At 39.4% G+C, this 23,145-nt stretch overlaps 1 long non-coding RNA gene across 1 annotated transcript; it reads right to left on the minus strand.

Moving 5' to 3' along the window:
- Positions 1-62: 62 nt before the first annotated feature.
- On the minus strand, positions 63-19,212 carry LOC140501474 (uncharacterized). The gene is made up of 3 exons (XR_011966197.1): positions 18,711-19,212; positions 2,016-2,138; positions 63-1,290 (listed from the first exon to the last, which is right to left on the minus strand). It is a non-coding gene; the product is annotated as an uncharacterized lncRNA (long non-coding RNA).
- Positions 19,213-23,145: the final 3,933 nt, after the last annotated feature.

Genomic DNA, 23,145 nt, shown 5'->3' on the forward strand with positions numbered 1-23,145 from the left:
GTATTTATAAATCCTCAAATCCCTCACGCTCATGTGAATTTAACCACAACCCTATCCCACCACTTATTTTATCTTCTATAGGATTCTCTTGAAATATAGTTTGAAGTTTTATCCAATAATAAAAGGTTTTATTATGAAACTGCACCAAAGGTGTATGCTAGTTTTTTCTGTGAACCACCACTACATAAACAAATTTGCTAATGAAGAATAAGAAAGGAATTATTGCCCGGCTTATCTCTGAAGAGAGATACATAGTACTTGAATTGAGTCTTTTCCTATTTTAAGAGGAAAGAATGATGTGTATGAATGAGAGACCACTTTAAGAAGGGACACATTTATTATATTCAGATACATATGTGATCTTATTGATATGGATTTTGCTTCCAGTGATACAGATTGACCCTATCCCATACCTCTCTATCCTGTGTGAATCTTTTTCAAGTAAGTTCCCTAAGGGCAGTCTGTCTCCTGTGTTCGGAGCCTTCCTCACTTTCACTTGACATCTTGAGGGAACCAGCAGAGCATACTGGTTGTTTGCTTGTCATACCACAGTCACCACACGACTGGCCTTTCTTCTTTTTCAATCATAGCATTTCCTAATGATGTACTTTATACAAGTTCTTCCAAGTTACTTATTTGTTAATGCATTTCAGCCTCCTCACACCCACCTTGTACTTTTTCATTGCTATCTGATTTGTGCTCATTTTTAATTTTTCAGAGACTAGTGTTGCAGGACTCAATACAAAACCAACAGAATATTCAAATCAAAATGAAGGACTTTTGATTCTGGGAGAAGTTGAGGACATTAAAGAAGCTTTGCAATTTCTCAGAGGCAATCAAGTCATCTCTCCTAATTCTGGGCTTTACTTACTTGTGACACTTGTTCATTTGTGTTTGTCATGCACACACAAATAGACAAGTGCCACAGGTTTTCCATTTGATTAAATTTTATAGTCTGAACAAGAGACATTCTTCATCTACTTGAGTTTTCCCATGAAGATAGCTATGACTAAACACTTTTGAATGGTTATAAATCTCTTCCAGGAAATGCTAAAATGCAGAGACATCCCTTGTATAAACATTGTAAAATTCTACTTCTGCTTCAGGGTTACATTTCCCAGAAATGTAATAAACGTTCTCATTGTGCTATACAGCTTACACTTCTCTCTTGAGTTTAAATACTTGTAAAATGAAAAAGTATATCATATAGCAGAGTTGGAATGAATATTTTTCTTCTTTATTAAGTTTCTAGTGAAAGTCGCTGAATCCTCTTGCAGTCTTCTAGATCACCTGCAAAGCAACAACCTGTCAATTCACCTTGACTAATTACAGAGAAGGAAATAATCCTTATGAGAATATTTAATGTTCTTAAAGAAGAAAAGGGAAAGTAATAGAATAGCAGTAAGCTTCCTTTACAATAAAACAAAAACTACCTGTAGACCATATATATTACTTAAATAAAGAACAAGTTGTCTGGCTATCCATTTACATTTCAACTATTTCAGATTTATTGATGTATACAACTCCCAGAAGCCCAGAGCTAAGTATACAGAGCTACCAGTTTTGCAAATAAACTAATCAACAAAATTCATATCGACTATCATCAATATAGACATTTAATGAAAAATTTAGATGTTGAGCCAAAATAGCAAACCATGTTTAAGGATCTAATTTTTTATGTCAAAGAGTAAATAGTTGCTAGGGAGGAAATGTTTGGAACCTTGGGAGAAAGTGACTGACCACTCCATCTCAGAATTGTGCTAGAGGAGAGGGAAGCCTAGAAGAGTCTGATGTATGCCCTAAATGGGGAGAAAAGATTTTGAAGAGTTCAGAAAAAAAATACGTAGGACCCCTTGGCCTAATATTCTTAGCAGGGGAGTTAGCCTAAGAGGGCTAAGAAACAGCCAGGAATTCAATTCTGAAGATACAAAGAGAAATACTTCTATTCATAAGGAAAAGGGAGTTCTCTGAACAAAATAATGTGGATGCAAAGGGAAACTTAGCAATGAACTTACATTACTTGAAGTGTGGACAGAAGAAGGCTTGATCTCTGCTGGACTGGTATCTGGTTTTTGGGTCATAATCTCCACCATTTCTGTCTTTTGAGGTGGAATCCTTGGCAAGAGCACTGCTGGGCTCTGTCAAGGAGAAATAGAACATGTTACTCTAGGATGAAAGAAACTTGAGTTCCTTTCCCTCAGGGACTTACTGGCAGCCTTCTCTCTTCCACCCCCTTATTGTAAACTCTCACAGACTATCCACTACCCAGAGACAAATCTGTTGTCTCTGTAGGCTGAGTCTTGTCCTTTATAAGCTGAAAATGGATTATCCTAAGTTCACACCCTACAATTTTTAAAATCAACTTATATTGGGGAGGTGTGGCTAGGCAATAGTTTGAAAAAAATTTGAGTGTTTCAGTAGATTGCAAACTGAGTATGAGTCAACACAATCCTGGGCTGTATTAAGAAAAGCACAAAAGTAAAAACATGATAGCTCCACTAAGTTTTGTCAACCACATCTAGACTCTGAGGTTTAGTTCTGATATTTTGGGAAGAATAATAAAAAGCTAAAGAACTTCTAGAGAAAAGCAACCAGGATGGTGGAGAGCCTCACATTTTATACCATTGTAGGTTTAACAGATCATGGGTGCAGTTGGGAGCATTGTGGGTTAAATGGATTGTGATTGTAATTAGGAGCAAGAAATTCATAAATATTCTTGCTATGTCATGAATAATGTGTGGCTAGCAGCCAAGTCCACCTTCACTGAACATTTATGTATGCTGCTACTTTGATCACTGACAGACTCTGTCTATCCTGCATGTTTCACTCCTTTCCCTCCTTAAGCAGTTTAGGTAAAAATTTAAATAGCAAGAGCAAAGCCCCCTGCATGGACTTGTGCCTGCTGTCCATGGTAAGGTGCTATGGCCGTGGGTCTCCTCTAAGTATATCCCCAGTAAAGCTTGGGCTGATCACCCTGCCTTTTTGTGGGTCTTCCCTTGGAATTCTTGCATCACAAGAGGACACAAAAGAGTTATTTCATGTCCTGGATCACAACAACCACATAAGTAACTGAAGGTATTTAACCTGGACAGAAGACTCAGTGAATACTTAATAGTAGTTTTGAAGTGTTTGATTATCTCCGGGTGTGTGTTCATCCTTTGTTGCCAAAGAAGACCATTACCACCAGAGAAATAATGACATGACTTGCACTTGACTTTGTTTTGAGTGAGGGAGGGCTGTGCAGGTCACTAGCCTCATTTCTCCTCCAGAGCCATCTGAATCCAGCAACCAGATATTCATCAGGATGACTGGAGATGACCCAGGATGAGGCAATTGGGGTTAAGTGACTTGCCCAAGGTCACACAGCTAGTAATTTGAATTCAGGTCCTCCTGACTCCTGCACTGGTGCTCTATCCACTGCACCACCTAGCTGCCCCTTATCTCCAGGTATTCATGTGAACAAAGGAATAGATTTGTTCTGCTTAACTCCAGGTGGAAGAACTACTAGCAATGAATAGAAGTTATAAAGAGGCAAAATCAAGTTTGGCATAAGGAAAACTTTCCTAATAATTAGTGATTACAAAGTGGAATGTGACTTTTTCCTCAATAGCAGTTTTCAGCCGAGGGCTACATGACTATTTGTCAGGAATGATTTAGAAGAGATTGTGGATCAGATCTGGGTTAGAGTAGATGCCCTCTGAATTCCCTTCCAACTCTTGGATTCTGTGATGTGTTCTTCATCAGAAAGTTATCTATAAACCATTATTTCCAGATGTCAAAATTTTACTAATTTTATGATATTATACCTTTGATCCAAAATAAATCTCTTCTTTCATTATATCTTCCAAAGACTGTCATTAAATAGCTTCAGCTGTCCAACTTAAGAATAGCCTGACATCAAATATGTTTAATACCAAGATAACATATTTCAAGGTACAAAATCATTCTTTATTCACTGTCTTTAGAGTGGAGCAGTAGTTCACCCTCTACCCCCAAAAGTTGATGCAATATGAGGCAGCCTAGCTGACAAAGCTAGATTAGGGGCATCCAGCAACAATACTTTCACTAAACTGGAGGAAGGAGAAGACGAGTTCTCATGGCCTCTGTCATGGTCCCAATTCTCTGTTTTGGCAGAGACTGAACAGCAATCCTTGTCTCTCCTTTTCTAGGTCTTAAAACCCCTTGACGAAAACTGGGACACCAACGCATTGTTGGTGGAGTTATGTAGCAATCCAATCATTCTGGAGAGAAATTTGGAACCATGTCCAAATGACTATAAAACTGTATATACCCTTTGATCCAACAATACCACTGCTAAGTCTATATCTCAAAGACTTCCAAAAAAAGGGGAAAGAACCTATTTGTACAAAAATATTTATAACAGATTTTTTTGTGGTGGTTAAGAATTGGAAATCAAAGAGATGCCCATCAATTGAGGAATAGCTAAACAAGTTGTGTTATATGATTGTAATGGAACATTATTGTGCTACAATAAATGACATGCAGGATGATTTGAGAAAAACCTGTAAAGACTTACATGAACTGGTGAAAAGTTAAGTGAACAGAACCAGGAGAATGTATACACAGTAACAGAAAAATTGTTCAGTGAAGAATTGTGAATGACTTAGCTATTCTCAGCAATAGGATGATCCAAGACAATCCCAAAGGACTAATGATGAAGCATACTGCCTGCCTCCAGAAAAAGAACTGATATTGAGTGAATACAAACTGAAGCATGCTCTTTTTCACTTTCTTTCCTTTTTTCCTTTTGAGTCTTCTTGTATAAAATGACTAATGTATAAAATGTTTTACATAATTGTATATGTATAACCTATATCTAATTCTTTACCATCTCAGGCAAGGGGAAGAGAAGGGAGGAAAGGATAAAATTTGGGACTCAAAACTTTAAATAAAAATTAAAAAATTAAACATATATATTTTTTAAAAACCCTTGACAAATCCCCACTCTCTCTTCTTTTCCAGTAGTCTTTGTTAATGAGGTGAATCTTCCTGCTAATGCCAAACCTCCATATGCCTTTGATCTCATACCCTCCCATCTTCTGCAGATTATTCCCTTATGAATATGAAGTGGAATTAATGAATAAGTTTAAGAGATTAGATCAGGTAGATAAAGTGCCTGAAGAGCTATGCATAGAGGTTCACAATATTGCATAGGAGGCAGCAACAAGAAATATTCCAAAGAAAAAGAAAAGCAAGAAAGAAAAATGGCTGTCTGATGAGGGCTTACAAAAAGCTGAGGAAAGAAGGAAAGTGAAAGGTAAAGGCAAAGGGGAAAGATGTACCCACCTGAATGCAGAATTCCAAAGAATAGCAAAGAGAGATGAGAAAGTTTTCCCAAATGAGCAATGCAAAGAAATTAAAAAAAAAAACAAACCAATAGAATGGGAAAGACAAGAGAGTAGGGAGCTCATAGCTAATGGTCTCAATTTTCTCAGTAAAATAAGAAGTTGATGAATGCTGAGATGAAGAGGTGTAGGAGGCTTGAGGAGAGATGAAAAGATTTGTGATAGCTTCTGTGGCAAGTGGGAGAATCACTCAATTGGAGAGAAAGAAAAGGATTACCCTATTAGATCGAGAGGCCGAACTGAAAATAGAAAAGATCCACTATTCACTTCCTGAAATACCCAAATAAAAACTTTCAGGAATATTATAGCCAAAATTTGGAGCAGACAGACCAAAGGAAAATAATAGAAAAAAAAATACGAATGAGGGAGGAATAGCACATCTAGACCTCAAACTATATATCAATAATCATCAAAAAAATTGATAATTATTTAAAAATAGAAAAAAAGAAAGCTTAGAAGCATAGAGTAGATCGGTAAGAATCAGAAAAATTTGAACTCAACCCACATTAATAAAGCTCAAAACATAAACAACTTGGAAATAAATTCCTTATCTGATGAAAATAGCTAGTAAAGCAAATTGATAGAAATTAAGTTTAGATCAACATTTTGTACATGTAGCATAATATAACAGATTAACACCATAAAGAAATTTAGAAGAGAATGAACTCTCCTATGGTTAGAAGAATTCTTAGGCAAAGGATAGAGGAGACTGATTACATGAAATTGAAATGTTTATCCAAGGTCATAGAGGTCATTTAGGTAAAGCCAAGACTGAAATCAAAGTCCTCTGATTATGAATCAAATTATAAAATCATATACAGTAATCCCTTCCACACCACATGGGTTAGGAGCATGGCGCTGCTCTCCCCTCTTCCATCCTCCATCTGGAAAATCCACATAAAAATTTTTGGCCCTCCCTTCAAACTGATGGGGTACTTGGGTGCCTGCGCTTGGACTCCATTTCTCTCTAAAAATAACATTTCTCTCTAGCCTCAAAACACTATCCCTGGCAGTTTCTCCCCAGCCCAAGAACAGCCTGCCCTAGCAAAGCTTTTATCTCTCTTCCTGAAACAGTAGCCAGCTACACCTATAGAATTTATTAGTTTGAACCAGCTGTATACTGGCTGAACTGGTAGTGTACTGGGTCATAAAGATATTTATTACTCATCAACTAATCACATGTATCCTAGACTTAGATACATGTATACTCACTTCCATTTATCTTGTCTAACAAGATATTGATGAGAGGAGCCTGGGTATTTCTCAGGCAGCCTCGACTGTTAATTGACTTTGTGACATTTGAGCCCTAAAACCACACCTCCATGTAGAACCCCTTGGACTATTTTCCCAGTGACCTCTGGCTAAAATACTTGCACAATAGATACTAAAAGTGCATGTTCCTTTATGAACTAACCACTCTTAATCACTCCCTAATCCCTCCCTGAATCACCTAGGTAGCATATTTGGCACATATATTACTATAGAATATCCTATATAAACTTTACCTGAACCCCATTCAAATCACAGGTTCCTTAAGAACTCTTGCCCAATGAAAAGTGTAACAATAAATCTTTACCACCTTGAATTCAAGAATGCTTGAGTCCAAGATTTCATTCCAGGTGACTCGCCCCCGTACCCCCATCTTTGGGGGAGTCTCACCTCCCCTTTCCAATGCTTGTCAATACCAGAGAAGTCTGAATTATTATGGCATTACAAGATAAAATATATTGATATTATACAATGTTATACACATATTTTATACATTTCTGAATTTCTAAACTTTTTTTGTGTCATTTGCTGGCCTTTACATGTCATCTGCAGCTTCCACAAAACTCCACAGAAGTCCTATTTACTTTCTTGTGCCAACTTGTGACATACGAAAACCACAATAGGGAAAGTTTTGATATGAAGAGATAACTGTATTCTCAAAGTTGCAAGGGACCAAAGGAGCCACCCAGTCCATATGATACCCAAACAACAATCTACTCTACATTATGCTTGACCAGTGGTCATCTGGTCTTTGCTGAAAGACCTCAGTATTTTTGCCTCTATAACACACTTCCTCTCAATTTCACCAGTGCTACAGATACATTTTTGACCAGCAAACTGAATATTGCTCAAGTACAATGAGTAAATTGTAAATTATTTGAAACATCTTGAGTAAAGTGATCTTAAAGCTTTCTCCAAATCAGTTTAAAGTAATTTTCTGTTTCTCAGGAAAGAACAAACTCTTGGTGTCACATATACATGGATATTGCAGCTTTAAAAATTCATAGCTGATTTGGCAAAATATTTTTGTGAGAATGGAGTGAACTTTTTCCCAGAGCACTTCATGCCTTATACCCAGAGCACTTCCAAGGTACCAGCTGACTGAAAATATTACAAAGCAGTTTTCAAGGAGAAATTGCTGGGACCTTCCGATCTTATTGGGTCCATGGTTTCACAGAATTGTATATCTGTTTTTTTCCTTTCTCGAGAAAACTGTTTTCAGGATTTATCTATGGTTACTAATGAAATTGCCCATTCACCTATTTTTGAGTCTAAATTTTGCTGACCTCAGAAAACCACCAATGCTAATAAACTCTTATTTTGCTTTGCTCATATTTTCTGTAATTGAGTTCTGTCTTGGTGAATTGCATGGATATTTGGGGTCCTTTTTGCTGATTAAGCCCTGATGAGAGAGATTCATTTTCTCAGGTAATTAGTTGATGTTTGCATGATATATTCCCAGTGGTTTGTTAAGCCTCCTTGCTCATTAAGAAGTCCTTGGCCTCCCTCTCCTTCCTTTCCCCAAATCTAGATGAGACAGCACCTTTGAAAAATTATTAGTCCCCTTAAGGGAAAGTTACTTTGAGGTTATATTGAAAAGAACTGACCACTAGTATTAAGCCTTCCTGATTCCCTGAAGCTAAAATTCCTGGATTCTCAGACACAGACAACGCCAACTTGTACAAGCTGCTGTGTATGTGGGTGGTAGGAAGATTCTGTGCCCTCTTACTAATTTCTTCTTTTCTTTATTTATAACCATTTTGTTATTTTTATGTGTTTTTATTTTACTTATTATATTTATTTAGGGGCAGCTTGCACAGTAGATAGAGCACTGGATCGGAAATAAGACCAGTTCAAATTTGTCAGCAGATACTGTGTGAATTTCCCGTCATCTGTAAAATCAAAATAATAATAGCACCTACCTCCTGGGATTATTGTGAGGGGAAAATGAGGTATATTTGTAAAGTACTGTATAAATGTTAGCTATTTCTATTATTATTATCATCATTGTTCTTTTATTTTGAATTTAAACACAGATACAAAAGAATATTTCCAAGCACATAGCAGAAAAAAGGATTCTTCATGAAACTATAAATCTCCATTTAATACTGTTTATCTTTTAAATATATAAGCTAAATTCTACATGTTATTTTTCAAAACTGTCCTTGTCTGTGCTTCCTTCTGAAATTATTTGTTTTATTTCATTTTTATTTTATAATATTAATAAATATTATAAATATATTATAAATAATAATAAATAATATTACAATGGCATCTTTTTTGCATCGTTATTGCTAACTTCCTGCCCCTCATTCTTCCACTCCAATCAAAAACAGAAACCATTGTAATAAATAAACAGTCAAGTAAAATTAATTCACACAGTGGCTATGTCTAAAAGAGCATGTCATTGAATCTTACTTCTACCATTTTTCTATTAGGAGGTGGGTAATATGATTCCTCAAAGGTTTTCTAGAGACATAGTTAGTTAGACATTGTGTTAATCAAAGTTTTTAAGTCTTTCAAAGTTGTTTGTCTTTACTGCGTTGCTGTCCTTATATAAATGGTTCTCCTAGCTTTGCTCACTTCACTTTGTATCAGTTAATACTACCTAGGATTCTCTAAAATTGTCTCTTTTGCCATTTCTTAAGGTACAATAATATTCCTGTAATAGTTTTGGAGCATGCCTAGGTCACCTAAAGTGAGGCCATCCATATGAAAGGTATGAATTATCTGCTTCTGGGAGAAAAGCGAGTAGGTGCATGTGTGGAAATTTTGTGTTAGCCTATTACAAGATTGGGAACATTCCCTTTTGCTGTGGCTAAGTATTCAAAATTGACTGCATCCTTAAAACTACATGACTGGACATTCTCTTTCTTCCTAGCATTTGCAGTGAAGGAGCTAAAAAGAATACTTTATTATTTATCTTTTATTAATATTGTTTGAACCTAGGTTTATGTGGCTAGAAATTGCCTAACGCAAAGTTTACAGTAGAGGTCAGGCTTACCAACCTCAGCGCTCCCAGAAAGCTGGATGGCTTCATTGAATGCTTAGATCTCACCCAGGTCTAGTTTCAGGTCCATCCAATGCCTGTGTTTTGGATTTCTCAAATTTGATTTTTATGTTTATTTGCTGAAATACATCCCAAACTACCCTTCTCTGGAAATTACCTACTACCTATGTATGGCCAGTGTCCCTGTGTCCTTGCCTGAACTCCATATAATATAACCTCACAAAGACTGGGAAGGGAGCCACACCTTTTTCCAGCTCTCTCTCCTTTCCCAAATGACCTAATAAAATTCTTTCTAAAACTACTTCAAATGTTAGGGTTTGTTCTCAAGACTAACAGTTATGGTGGCAACAATGGGAATCCCTGGTGGTTGCCTTGAGTAAAGGGTGTGTAAGACCTTGAAGACTAAGTCTCTGTGATTTTAGGATTGAGTATGTGTAAGACCTGACCAACAAAGGATCAAACCAGATGTGATGAAAATTTGATGAGTTCCCTAAGGTTCAGGTCAGACATCATCAAAGTCCTGAATTAGGAGGGTTAGGACTAAAGATTCCAGGTATCCAGAAAACCAAAGGCTGTGTTTGGCTTTAACCCAGGGAAAGACTTGGATGGGTTTAGACTTAGCCCAGGTTGCTCTAATCCACAAACAAATAATCTGCTTGGTTTGATCAAATGTGGGCTTGATAAACAGTAGCAATTAGCTGAAATCTGGCTAAAATTAAATTAATTTTTTGACAGAGTTCTCTCTCTGTCTCTCTCTCTCTCCTCTTCCCCCCTTCCCTCACTCCCTTTCTTCCCGTATTTCTCGTCAGCCCTCCCATGGACAGCTGGTCTGTGACTGCCTCATAGCTGCCCCATATCCTGGTGAACATAATATTATGATCCAGATCTCAAAAGCAAGGTCTGAAAATTAAACCTTGTGACCTCCTGGGAAGGAACCAGAACCACTTCATCAGATATCTGTGCCTTGTCTACCCTGGTGAGCGGATTGAAGAACTCTATTCTACCTACATTCGCTTAGGATGACTGTAAGTTAGTGAGGGAAACTCAAATTTGCTAGGCAGTGAGATGGGATTGGACCAGGACTTCCATTTCCAAAATTTTCTAGTGTATCTAAGGCCACATTGACCTAGGAGAATTTGGGAGGGGAATGCCAGTTACCCATAAAGACTGCTGTAAAAAGTACAGAAGGGTGGGGAAGATGAATGAAATTAGAGATCTAAAACAGGTCTAGCCATCTGTAATATTAAGCATGGACCTACTTCCACTTGTTGAGGTTAAAGGGTGCTCAGGACCTCAAAATGCCAACATACTGGGTCCTGCAATGAATTTGATTCGTCTTCTTTCAACCAAAGAAAAACAAAGTTTATTTAAGATCCACCATATTGGATAGACTCTTAAGGAATATAAGCATTTGTGACACTTGTAAATCAAGCAAGCCAGATAGAATTTGAAGTAGCTTGAATCTGAGCTAGATTGAATCTGAGCATTTTCATAGAGACAAGATGGATACAGAAGATTGTGGGAGGGATCTAGGGTTGGCCAAGTAGTCTGGGCTAATTAGAGGAAGGGTTTAGGGAGGGTCTTGATGGGAGAGGTCAGTAGCTGAGGTGACTAGGTCAGACACCAAGAAGCAAGAAAATGGGATTTTGATGGGATCAAGGGTGGGAAGTAGCCAGAGGCAATCCAAAGGTAACAGACAATGGAGAGCTAGGCTAGATTAAGGGTAACAGATTTGGGCATGAAAAGTCAAATCTGGTGGGAAAATTCAAGGAGAGTTCAAGGAGGGGTTTTCCAGGGCCTGTGGACAAATGGGGTAATTCTTTTGGGGTAAGGGGTGAAGTTCTCAGTTTGGGTCTGTATTTTGTCACACTGACACTTTGATTAGACTTTCAATGGGAGATAAGGAGGAAAAACTGCAAGATGCCTTCTGTTTCTCTGCCTTAACAACCCTGGCCGAGTTGGAGATTGCAGAGACAAAAGACACACAAGAAAGGAAATCCCTTTTCCTTATTTGTAGAAAGTTATGCATTAGAAACTAGAGATATAATTGTAACTGAAAAGTCATGCCTTTACTGTAAATTTCAGCATCATGGTTTAAAGGTTTTTGTAATTGCTCAAATATCTTAGTGGATTTTCCAGAGGTTTGTGGCTAAGATTACAAATACATGCAAATGACACAGGTCTCATTCACTCTCTCCCCTACCTGGAGGGCATAGATAGATGTATTGTTTTAACAGAAGGTAATTTCACTGACTAGAAAATAAATGGGAGCTAGTAGGAAATAATTCAAAGAAATTTAATTGTTTAGGTAAATTAGTAATGAAGTTGATTAGGAATGCATGACCCTGGCCCTTTTTCCCAAATGAATTTGGGTACTTTACTCTTCTGGGGGAGATGAGACTCACAGAGACTGGTCAGTGAGAAGCCCATTATCTCAAGTACCACTTAAATAGATTTTAGGAGATAAAGAGATTCAAGTAGGCTGCTCAATGAAATATGGAAACTAACTGGGGTCCCTCCTCCCCTCTGCCAGAACAGTGGAATAATGATGTGCCTAGATATGCTCTGAACTCAGAACTACTTCCAGCCCCTTGCCTTCTTGTTCCTGGTTACCCGCTAGTGGAAGTCTCCCAGAAGCAGCCATCTCCCTTAGGATGGGTCCTCTCTCTCCCTTGAGGGGCTGTCTCTCTTAAGGAGCTGACCCCTCCCCCAAGCTGGGGTCTCCCTTAAGCTGTTGTCCCTTTCCATATTAGCTTTAGCATCACCCCTCATTAAGTTGCAAGCTCCCTAAGGAACTTTGTTCACTTTATTGACGTTACAATAAACTTTTCCACTTGATGGGAAGATGATTTCAGTGAAAGAACTCATTCCTGGCAATAGGTACAGATGCCCTGTACCCTGACATTTTAGGGTTTCTAGCACCCTTAAACTGTATCAGTGATGGAAATCCTAATAAAGTTGTCCCCACCCTCAATATTCTAACTTCCTTGTAAGTCCCATTGAACAGCAGGCCCACTGCCTCTACCTAGCCTCTCACCCCCCCTCCCCATATCCTGACTTTATATATATGCCTCACTACTCACTAGGATCAATAGGTGTGTCCACAAACACATATTTCTCACAGAAACATCAGCTGTGTGCATGTGATGAGACCCCAGCCACTGCCCCCTAGACCCATTCCTTACATTTCCCACAGAAACAGCAGGTGTGTCCATGTACTCAACCACAACCATATCCAGCTAGTCTTAGACAAGACCACAATACTCAGCCAATCAGAAAGCAGCACCATTGGGATGCTGGAGCAGGATGTGGACCCCAAAACAATAGAAGGGACTTTCCCTAAGTAGGCACCTTGTAAGTAATAGTAAAGAACTGTTCTAGAGTGAACTTATGACATAGAGAGGCTTATTATAATATTATTATCATACATACCCCTCAATGGTTTTTTATGTATGCATGGTGGGTAATCACATACATGGTACTACTATGGCTGGGAGACATCCTTCATCATCTATTTCCTTGAAAAACCTCTCCTGCCTTTTTAATATTTATAATTTCTGTTTTCTAATTGCATCTTTACCCTATAAAATCCATCTTGCTTTCTCTGAAGTTGCTGATTCCTCTTGGAACATAGAACATTTAATGAGAGGCGTCAATCTCAATAAATGCCTATACCTAGATTAAAGGTGGTCTGACTCTGAATTCTTTGAGACGGTTTCACCACAACACATCATGAAACCACAACAGTTTTTGGGTGGGCAGAGCCTAAATCCCAACAGTTCTGGTTTCCTTGAGTGGTTGGAGTTTAAACTGTAACATCAGCACCCCTAAACCATTCAAAGTCACCTCAATTGAAATAGACTAGGCAACTCAAGAAGTAAGAGTTTAGCAATTAATTGGTATTATATAAGGAAATCTGTCTAGGAGAGATTCAGTGGAGTGTCAGACTGGAATATTGTTGGAAAGAGATGAGATGGGGGCAGAGCCAAGATGGTGGAGTAGAAAGGCACATATACTCTAGCACTTCCCCCACAGTCTACAAAATACCTGTAAAAATCACTCTCAACAAATTTTAGAGCAGCAGAAGACACAGAACAACAGAGCGAAAGAGGTTTCCAGCCAAAGGTAACTTGGAAGGCTGACAGGAAAGGTCTATCTCACAGGATGCTGAGCAGAGCGGAGCCCAGCCCTGGCCACGCAGCACTGGGAGGAACAGGACCTGAACAGACCTCTGGGGTAGAGTTCCCAGCAGGGAGGGTCCCAGATCCCTCAACCCACAAGTGACAAAGAAGCTTCAAAGGTCAGTGTGGGAGGGCTTTCCCAGCTGGGCAAGAGGGGAAGGAGCGATAGCCCTAGGCAACGGCAGCAGCAGCAGACTGAAGGCAGCTACGGTGGCTGGGAAGCAACCTGGGTCCATTGTCCAGGTAGCTCAGCTTAAAGCCTCTGGTGGTAGGGAGCAGCTGATCTAAACCTCAGCCCTGAGTGATGGTGTAAAATTAAACTATTAGGCTTAGGACTTTAGACCAACAACAGTAAGTTAGGATCCTTTAATTCTTAGTAATAGTGTGGAGACAATTAGGTCAAGGGCTTGTGAAGTTAGTATACATAGTTGTTATCTGTGGTTAATGTTAAAAAAAAATTTGTTTGTGCTCTATATTGTAAATGCTTTAAAAGAAGTATCACCTGACCAAAAGTTGGAATTGTTTTATGTGATATGAACTGTTAAAAATGAAAAAGAAAAAAAAAACTTAAAAAAACCCCATGAATGTTAAAAATTGTTTTTACATATAAAAATTGTATAATTTTATGCAATATAATCCTTAGTGTCTAAATTGTATAATACGAAGTATTATTTGAAAAATAAAAGAAAAGGAATAGAAAAAAAGAAAAAGATGAGATACATTTAAGAAAAGTAGCAAAGATAAACTGAAGTGTGGAATCAGAATGTTGAAAAAAAGATTCCATTTTGAAGTTTGTAAGGCTTTAAAGTCTACTGGAAGGAAAAAGAAATGCAGTGGAGTTTTGAAGTGGAAAAGAGGAGAATGGACAAACCTTAAAGGAGAAGTTCCTGTGCACTGGTGTTGTGAATGGAGGGCAACATGAAATAAGGATTTAGAGCTTTGGAAAGAGAAGTTTGAAAAGGTTTTTGATATCATTGAGAAAAGGATATGAGGGACTTTTTCAGAAATTGTTTTTCGGTCATTTCAGTTGTGTCTAAAGCCAAGTTAACGTGTAGGAAATTGATTATGCCCCAAGATGCTAGAGAAGTGTGTGTGTGTGTGTGTGTGTTTTTCTTGCTATACTTTTAGAGTAAATATTTCTTTGTAAAAGTGAGTCTGATTAACGTCAGTGACTAAATAAAACTAGGGTACTATAGTCCTGAAAGGAGGAATGGGGCAGCTAGGTGGCACAGTAGATAGAATGCTGGACCTGAAGTCAGGAAGATTCATCTTCCTAAGTTCAAATCTGGCCTCAGACATTTATTAGATGTATGACCTTGAGCAAGTCATTTAACCCCGTTTACCTCAGTTCCTCTTCTGTAAAATGACCCCAAAAAGAAAATGGCAAATCATTCAAGTATCTTTGCCAGGAAGAGCCAGACAGGACTGAAAAATGATTGAACAACAGCAACAAAAAAGAGAGAAAAAATTGATGAAGGCTTGAGCCAATGGAATAGAAGAGAAACCACAAATCCCCTCAGGGTAACTACTTTTGGGTGTAGCCTGGCCTTGGCCTGGGCTCTCCTATCTGAATTCTTCCTAGATCTTTAAAGTTCAAAGCCTAGGATCTCCAGAGCCCTTTCTGCCATATCAGCACAGAGTTCTAGCAGTCTTAGAGCCCTGGTCTGTAACTGACCACTGTTGGCACTTACGAAGACTTTCAAGGTTCCTACCCTGGGGCTTTCTGACTATTCTGAGGCTTTCTCAGAGAAATCTGCTTTTGTTGCCTTCAAACAGTTTTGCAGGCTATATATCTTCCAGTTCCAGTCATTTTCACTGGCTATCCCTCGAGCCTGGAATACTCCTTCCTCATCTCTGCCTCCTGGTTTCCTTCAAGTCCCAGTTAAAATCCTACCTTCTGGTTTTGCTGTAGTGCCCCTTTTTTACTGCCCTTGTGATTCTAGTTAGCAGTTTATGCAGTTTATTCTGGTATAGAAGAAATTTTTTACTATACTTTCTCATTAGATTTATTTTTTTCCCCTCCAAAAAGGTTTATTTTCAAGGATCAAAAATAAATATTACATTTATACATATGAGAAAACCCACCATCAGTTGTGTTCTTCAATGTACAATTTTAGTAGATGACACTTATGCGTTATTTAGAAAATAAATTATTAACCCACAACTGGTATTGATGAGGTTAATGGGTGATCGGGAACCCCAAAATACCGACGGTCCGGGTCGTGCTCGAATGAATTCGACTCAAGCCTTCTTAAAGCCAAAGAAAACAAAGTTTATTAAGAATTCGCCTAATTGGGTTGCCTCTTAAGGAGCCTAAGCACTTGTAACGCTTGTATTCACAAGCGGGCCAGACACAATCCCAGCTAGACAGAGTCTGAGCTGGATTGCATCTGAGCACCTTCATGGAGGCAAGGTGGGACTTAAATACAGAAAAGAGTATAGGAGGGATCTTGGGGGTGGTCTGGTGGTCCAGGGTGATGGGAGGAGGGGTTTAGGAAGGGTCTTGAGGAGAAGTCCAAGGAGGGTCAAAGGCTGGAAACAGCTGGAGACTATCAGGAGATATCAGACTAGGGAGGGTTTGGGTGGGAAGCAGGTGGGGCAATCCAGAGATCTTGATAGGGGCAGTATGGCTATGGGGTTGATGGGATCAAGGGTGGGGAGTGCAACAGAGACCTGAAATGATAATGAAAAGCCCATGGGCTTCCAGAGACTGCCTGAACAAATGGGAAGATTAGATTTGAGTAAGAAAGGCCAGATTAAGTGGGAAGATTCAAGGGGAGCTCAAGGAGGCTCCCAGAGTCTGAACCTCATCAGTATGAGCAATCTCTGTGATTCTAGCAAATAACCAAGAGTCCAATTTATATAATAAAAGTAGATTCCCAAGGTTAATTACTCTGAGAGCTGTGAAGAACTGGTTCTGCTGGCCCAGCTCCTACCAAGGGATCTTAGAGCAGAGGTACTTGATGAAGGGGAAGCAGCTAGTATATAGAACATGGTAGATGACTCCCTGCATAGCCTAGTGAAGTGGAAGAGTCTGAACTGGTCACTGTGCATGGTGTAACAGAGGATGGGGAGGTAGGTCTCAGTGAGGCAGAGCTCTAGAGCAGGTGCTGTCTCAGGGTAGCCAGGCTGGGCATCTTCCATCTAACTCCAAAGAAATCATTTCCATTTGTACCAGCACAAGGCATCTTCCCTTCTTTCTGCTAGCTCAATGTCCCAGTCAGGATGTGGAAAAACTCCAGTGCAACCTCAGGCCTCCCATCTCCTTCTGTGTCTATTCTTCTAGGGTAGAAGTGTGTGGTGTTCTACACACAATGATGAACATTCTTAAACTTGGTCAGCCACTTCACATCCCACTGACTCTGAAATCCTGTAGCTCATCATCCAAATCCCATTCCAAACTCCTACCACCCAATTCCTCATTCCCATCCCTCTCAACTTTCCCACCCCAAAGTCTCATTCTAACTCCATCCAAGTTTTCTACTCTGCCCTCTGAAATGTCCATTCCATAAGCAACAAACTTCCTTACATCTTAAATCTATTCCTCTCCCATTCTTCCCATCTATTAACTCTTACTGAAACTGGCTTCCCCGGGTGACACAGCTTTCCTAGCCACTCTTATCAGTACTGACTGCACCTTCATTCATTCTCCTCAGCTCACTGGCTGAGGAGGAGCTGTTGGAATGACCTCCACTGACCTCCTTGACTTCCATCACTACTTCCAGCTTTGCTCTCTTTCTCTATCACTCTCTTGCTTTGAGGTCATGATATTCATATCTACCACCCAATCAAAATCCTGGTAGATATTGTCTACAGACCCTCAGGTCACTCTCCTTCCTTCTTCAATGAGTTACAATGAATGACTTACAATTTTTCTCTACTCCCTGACTCCTGTCCTCATACTAGGGGACTTCAACATAAATATTGATTTCCCCTCAAATACCCTAACCCAGCAGTGGGGAACCTGCAGCCTTGAGGCCATATATGGACTTCTAGGTCCTCAAGTACAACCTTTTGACTGAATCCAAACTTTACAGATTAGGGGGTTTGTTCTGTGAAGTTTGGATTCAGTCAAAGGGCCATACTTGAGGACCTAGTGGGCCACATGTGACCTAGAGGCCAAAAGTTCCTTACCCCTGTCCTAACCACTCAGTTCCTCAACTTACTCTTCTCCCATGAACTGCTCACCTCAATCACACAAAAATATGTTTACAACCTTGATCTTGCCATTGCTCACCCATTTACCACCTTTATGTTCAAGAATTCTGAAAACCCTTTATCCAACCACAACCAGTTCAATTCATAGCATCCGCAGGAGGCTAGCAGATAGGAGTCATCCCAAAGAGTACAGCTGAAAGATGGAGGAAAAGAGACATAGTCAAAAAGGACAGTTATGTTCAGCCTCTCTAACTTTAAAGACCTATGCAGTCAATCAAGGAAAGAGACAACAGACTCCATGCTAGGCAAACTGGGATATGCTCAAAACATGCTCAGAGAAGCCTGGACTATATTCATAACATTGGATAGAAATCCCCTCTCAGCATGGTGAAATTTTGTGAGAACAAGGACAAGAGAGTTGCCCAGACTGGGCAAATAGATGGTGTGCAATCACATCACTGGAGGAAACTCAAGGATCCATGAGGTCACGTATACATTTGAGTATGACAATGCTTGCTTTATATAAATTTGCATTATGTAAATTCAACTTTATATTAGGAATTCTAAAAGAGATCTGCATTCCAAACAAAATACCTATGTTAATTTTACTGTATAGTACTTTGTTCTCTCTCTTTGCTCCTGACCCTCTACTGGGTACTCCTGGGCCTCCTACATCTCACTACCCCCCAGAAAAAACCCTCCAAGTGAAAGCAGAAGAAAGAATACCTGAGGAGGTAGATTTTATCACATTTTTGCCATATTCCACCCATCTCCTGGCTGCTGGGTGTCTCTATCTCACCATGTGTTGTTCTTCCTCCAAGTTCAGGTCAGATTCCCATGAGTGGCTGACTTGGCCTCACATGTTCTTCCTTCTGCTCTCCTGCTCTTGATCTCCCCAAAAGGAGGGGAGGATACCCAATAACGAAACTTTCTCTACTAATTTAGGTTAGTATCTACTCTTGAATTAAAATCTTAGAGGTGTGTGAGGCTCTCAGAGATTAAGTGACTCGTCAAGGCTCCTAGGATCAATCCACAAACGTTTGTTAAATGCCTGCTATGTGTCAGGCACAGAGATTCAGAGACAAAAGTCCACTAGTGTCTGCCTCTAAGAAGATTGCATCCTAAAGGAGGAGATAATTTATACCACAAAGTAGGAGCAACCCCCTCTCCCTTAGTTCTTTTTACAAGCTTCCCCTAGGGGAATGACTTTTCTCTTCGTGAATATCTCTCTCTGCTGCTCAGGAGAGAGAGATTGGAACTTGCTGCAGGGTAGAACACAATAAAGGGAAATTGGCCTGAGGCCACAGTCCCAGAACAGGTTTTTCCAGCTTTTGTTAACCTCTCTCACCAGAAATTTGCTGAGTCATTTTGTGTTGAGGAATACAGGACAGCCTGAATTTGTTTAATATTTTCCTTATGAATTCAAAATTAATTTATGGAGTTACTAATTGAATAAGGGAATGGGACAATAAAGCAGTTCCTCTGGGTTGAGTGAGGGCAGGTTCTTTGGAAACTTGCAGAGAAAGACCAGATAGCAGCAAATTTAGATTAATGCTTCAATCACACTTAAATAAGACAGAAAAAGAAACATTGCAAGGGGGTGGGGATAGAGGGGCAGAAGTCAGGAGTGAGGTAGTGGTGGGAGGCAGGCAGTATGGGGAAGAGAATAGGGAGAGGGAGAGGTACAGAGAGTCATTTATGTAACCATGGATTGAAGTTGGGGACCACTTGGGCAGCATGGACCCAGAGAGAGATGGAAGAGTGCTGTTGAAGGGTTAATGGAATATAAGATCCTCCCCATCCATTAATAGGCCCTATGTGACCACATGTGTCCTCTTTTCCTTTGGAACAAGAGCCGTGTTCCTAGATCCAAAGGTACACAGGTATTTCAATCACAGATGTCTTACTGCTTTGAACTCTGGCTCTGTTCACAACTGTGACACATCTTGAGTCACATAAATCCCTGATGCAGAGTCAATTAAGCTCTGGGCCACATGGATCCAATTAAGTGCTGAGGCATATAGGTTTTCAAGCTTTTCTTTGTTTGAAAATTATATATACTGGGAGGTTGGTGTTTTGTTTTGGGGCTCACTCATGGGAAGAATGTGTCTTTTTGATTTGGCCAGACAAAACTCTGGGTAGCTGTTGTTAGGCACATGCCCCCCTTCCCTCTTTGAGAAGTCAAATATTGGTGCTCTCTTGTGATTATGGATCTATTACTTTGTTTAGAGAGTTGGGGCCCTGTCTATTGGATTCTTTCTTGGGTACTCACTTCTTTCTACTTATCTGTCTGCATTGTTTAATTACAGGTTGTTGACCTCTTTGAAGCTGTCTTTCCTTTAGAAAAGCAGATCAAGAACCTGTGCTAGCAGGCCATCTTGGGTATGCTAGGGAGCTTGCTGTGGGTGGGCAGGAGTTTGAGGTCTCATTTTGTAGGTAGGTAATTTGTAGGACAGACTAATTCTTATCTATGCCACCTTGGGATTAGTTCATTAACATATCTACATAATCTCAAATTCATCCACAACATCTAGTACTTTGTTGGTTTTACTGGGGATATTAGGAGCTTATCTGAGGCTTACAGAGACAGTGACAAAAGGGATTTTACAATGAGGCCTAGCTGGTTTCCTCTGATTTAGCATCATTTCATTCCTGGTCAGGGTATCAATGGCAGCAGTAACAATAATTCTGTTTTCTCCACTCATTCTCACTGCTTGCATTTCTGGAGTTTCTCTCTCAGTTCTATCATGGAGGACCTTCTAATCAACCATCCTACTTTTTGCCTCTTGTGAGATTTTTGCTCTTCCTTTCAGGGCAAGGGAAGACTGTCATTTTAGATGCAGTTACAATCATGATGGTCCTTGGATTGGATTATATTAATAACTTCAGTGCCATCTTTCAGGCAACCATTTCTGTTATATTTGAACCTTTTGGGTAAAGAAGTGTTACACTCCTTCCAGAGGCCAAGAATTTTTCAGTCCCTTGAAAAATTATCTGTTTACACTTGACACATGAAACGGTGTCAAGTTAAACTAGCTTTCCAGGGAATCATCTCAGGATGCCATTTATAGCAAATGTACATCAATTATACATGCAACAGACACAATACTTGTAACACATCACTTGACAGTTTGTTTCAGTAGCTGTGTCTAAATTAAAGGCATATTATATATACATATATATGTCTATATATATATTTATTATATATATATATATTTATAGATACTACTGTTCATATACTATCTCAGAGTCAAGGCACTCCATTTCTCCCTCAAGGTTCTAGGGAGTACCCCTGACGGGTTGTGATTTCTCTTCTCTAATGCTGTAGCTCAGCCTCCCATATGAGGTATGTTTCCTCCAATGTTAAACAGCAGTGCCTCAGTGGCATACTCTCCCCTATACCACTCAATTCTCTGTGAAGAGGAGGTTCAGACTTAACACAGTTTCTTGACAGCATTATTCCAATCACATTTATGTCAAAGGTGACATCATTGCTAAATGAGTCCTTGTCTCAGGAACTATGTTTCATTTTCTTTGATTTTATCCACTGGACTGGAAGTGGGTGGGAAGACAATTGATTAGAGGTGTCCTTCTCCCACTACATCAAAATAAAATGGTTTGACCCATGTTAGAGAAACTTCTGGCCAAAAAGTTTAAAAACCCCAGTTCAGCTGTGACACTTAAAGACCTATTTAACCATGGACAAGTCACTTAACCTCTCATCTTCAGTTCTCTTAACTATAAAATGGAAATAATGATAGCACTTAACTCAAAGGGTTGTTGTAAGGCTCAAATGAGATAATATCTACAAAGTACTTTGTAAACCTTAAAACATTGCTAAAATGTTAGCCATTATTATTAATAGCTAAAATGTTAGCCATTACTATTAATGGCTTAATTTCCTGAGGCCTCATCAGTTAGCTATGATGGGGTACAGGCTCTAGGAGTCCCCTTGAACTCTTCTTGAAACTTCCCACTTGATCTGGTGTTTCCCTGAAGCTATAAGCCTTTCATTATCTCTATGCCCAAATTTCTGTTACCCTTAACCTAGCCTAGGTTTCCATTGTCTGTTGCCTTCTGCTACTTCCCACCCTTGATGGTATCAAAACCCCATTCTCTTGGTTCCTGGCTTTTAACCTCTCAGCCTACTAGCCACTCCCATCAAGACCCTCCCTAAACTCCTTCTCAAGTCACCCCAGACTACTTGGCTACCCCTAGATCCCTCCCAGAGTCTTTCTGTATATAAGATCCATCTTGTTTCCATGAAGGTGCTCAGTTTCAATCTGGCCTGCTTGCCAATACAAGTATCATGAATGTTCAGCCTTAGGAGTCTACACAATATGGCGGTCTTTAATAAACTTTATTTTTCCTTGGATGAAAGAAAATTTGAGTCGAATTCATTCCAGCAGGACCCATGAGTTGCTATTTTGGGGTCCCGGCACCCCTAAACCTCAACAACTAGGTGGTACAGTTGATACAGCTCAGACCAGTGTTTAAATCTGACTTCAGACAAATAATAGCTAGGTGACTCTCCACAAGTCACAACCTTTGTTTGTCTTAGTTTTCTGAACTATAAAATGGGGATGATAGCAACACCTACTTTGCCTACTATTGTTCAGGTCTAGGACATAGTAGGCACTATATAAATGCTTGATCCCTTCCCTTGTTGGCAAAATGCAAAAAATACTATCAGTAATGCCTACTTCAGACATATGGAAGAAAAACTCAGTTTTCTGCCATTTATGTAGATGCAAGTTTGTCAAAGACAAATTTGTTAATTGAACTTTAGGTAGTTTCACTTTTAGAGAGAACCAAGGTAGAGAGTTTCTTCTTCCTTGTTGGAATTCTAACTGACCCAACCCATTTCTCTTTATAATTTATAGTGTTCAGGAAAAAAAAAGGCAATAGAACAATTAAAACAAAGGTACAAAGTTCCATTTTAGAGTCTGATTTACCAAATAGAACTATATTAGCATTGGGAGGTATATCCTTGGAAATGAAGTCTGGGAAAACCAGGTCCAGGCTATAACATGAGTCCCCTCCCTCAAGTTACTCTAGGACAAAACAACGGACAACTTCCTTTGCTTAACAAAAGGACCCTATCCTTTTCAGGATCCCCTTTCACTCTAGGCTGAGATACGTCCACTTCTAGTTTCTGAGC

Source organism: Notamacropus eugenii, chromosome 4 (genome assembly GCF_028372415.1).
Source record: "Notamacropus eugenii isolate mMacEug1 chromosome 4, mMacEug1.pri_v2, whole genome shotgun sequence".
Lineage (NCBI taxonomy): Eukaryota > Metazoa > Chordata > Mammalia > Diprotodontia > Macropodidae > Notamacropus > Notamacropus eugenii.